This window comes from Hylaeus anthracinus, unplaced genomic scaffold, assembly GCF_026225885.1.
Source record: "Hylaeus anthracinus isolate JK02 unplaced genomic scaffold, UHH_iyHylAnth1.0_haploid 4, whole genome shotgun sequence".
In the NCBI taxonomy this organism is placed as follows: domain Eukaryota; kingdom Metazoa; phylum Arthropoda; class Insecta; order Hymenoptera; family Colletidae; genus Hylaeus; species Hylaeus anthracinus.
In genome coordinates this window covers 13,388,413-13,390,410 of record NW_026535289.1, presented here as the reverse complement: position 1 = coordinate 13,390,410, position 1,998 = coordinate 13,388,413, and the positions used below count along the sequence as shown (strand labels likewise).

The 1,998-nt window shown below is 41.3% G+C and overlaps 1 protein-coding gene across 4 annotated transcripts in view; it reads left to right on the top strand.

Moving 5' to 3' along the window:
* LOC128894467 (band 3 anion exchange protein) overlaps positions 1 to 1,998 on the top strand; it is a 47,807-nt gene that overhangs the window by 19,467 nt on the left and 26,342 nt on the right. The gene's annotated exons all lie outside the window — the stretch shown is intronic.

Sequence of the window (1,998 nt, the reverse complement as noted above, 5' to 3'; positions counted from 1 at the left end):
AAATTTTAGATCGAACTTGAAAATCACGAGTTGGGCTCGTGATGAAAATTTTAGACGTACTTGAAAATCACGAGTCTGATTCGTGATGAAATTTTTAGATCAAACTTGAAAATCACGAGTCTGACTCGTGATGAAATTTTTAGATCAAACTTGAAAATCACAAGTTGGACTCGCGATGAAATTTTTAGGCCAAATTTGAAAATCACGAATTGACTCGTGATGAAAATTTAAGACGAACTTGAAAATCACGAGTCTGACTCGTGATGAAATTTTTAGATCAAATTTGAAAATCACGAGTTGGGCTCGCGATGAAATTTTTTGGTCAAACTTGCAAATCACGAGTCAGACTCGTGATGAAAATTTTAAGCCAAAGTTGAAAATCCCGAGTCAGGCTCGTTGTGTATAGGAGTTAACACCCCTCGTTACCAGAAAAGCGATTACGCAGCTATTGTCAATCAACAGTTTTGTCCATTCGCGTGGTCTGTCAGTTCCTAGCGATCGATTAGTCCATCGATCGATCGCTAAAATCGTAATCGTCCCCCTATGAGTGTTTTTAGAGACTGGAAAGGAGCGCGCTGCTCGACCGAGAAAGGATTCGCGGACCTGGGCGGCGGGTATCGTACGTTTTCTTGGAAAATGTTAATCTCCGGCGTGATTCATTTAGTTCTTTCGGGTTATCAGTCGTTGCTACGCGAAAGTACTCCGAGGATCGGGAACGATACCGCCAGTTTTTTTTTTTTTTTTTTCTTTTTTTTCATTTACGGTAGATTATTCGTCGCGTAACAGTGAAACGTTAGTGCAAAATTGTGACGCGTTATTACACGCGATCGCAAGTAAAACGTATCCGAATAATAGTCGACGGAGGTTAGGAACGCTGTAAATCACACGATCCATGCCGTTGCTCCAGTTGCGAGGTAATAAAGTAGAGAGAAAAAAAGGGTTTCGTTCTTTCTCGCGTAAGAGAATTTTAATAACGCACGATTCTCGGCGTTGTTAACGCGAACATATGCTAGCAACGCGCCGTGTTTACAAGGTATAAAATACAGTTCGCGTTAGAAGAAGAACGACCCGAGAAAAGGAGGGCAGAGGAGGAATGAGTTGAAAATGAAAAGAAAATTGATTCCCTCGCTCGACTCCGTTGCTCGAGTTCAATTACATATTTATATCCTTCTGGTTAGCTCGGAGTGGTAGTCGAGTAGCGAGGCGTGCAAAGTTCGACTTGCCCGTAACAATGAAATATATTACGGCTACAGCTGTTTGCGATAAAATGCTGTACAACAGACTTCGAAGGCTACATCTATTCGACGAATTCGTGACGCGAGCATACGCACCGCGATGCGCAATTTTCGGGAGGTACGTTTATTAAAATACGCTCGGTGTATGGAAAAACGAGCGCGGGATTGAAAACCATCGCTAAGTTTTTTGCAAAATTACTCCCGGGGAGAAAGTCTACGAGTTACCTCGTGGCTGGTATTATAACGGCGGTTGGTAAATATTTGTGAGTAGCCGCTCTAAAAGAAAAATACGTTATAAAACATTTCGATTGCGTTCGCATTACGTTTAGGTTACGTTTCGATTATTAATTTATCGAGCGACGATAGGGGGTCCAGAGAATGTGTCTCGCGATGCGCGCGACTAAATATCGCGAATCGGATGTCGCCTAACCGATCGAATAGGCGGCGAAAGAAGCGCCAGGTATTTCGTTACGTCACTTTATCGCACTCGAGCATGTAATTAGAGATGAATGCGAAGACCAGCAATGTCGATCCTCGGGTTACAACGCTCTGCGATCCGTCGAATAACTTGCCGCTTATATTATTTTACAATGCAAGTCTTTCTTGTATTATATTACTATAGTTTTTTATTCCGTAAAAGTATACAACACGTACGGTCACTCAATTATTCATACATTTCATATCTATCGAAGAAATTTGTTTAAATCAACAGGTCTGATGTTCCCAAATAAATATTTCGTTATAAATATGCACGTGAATATAC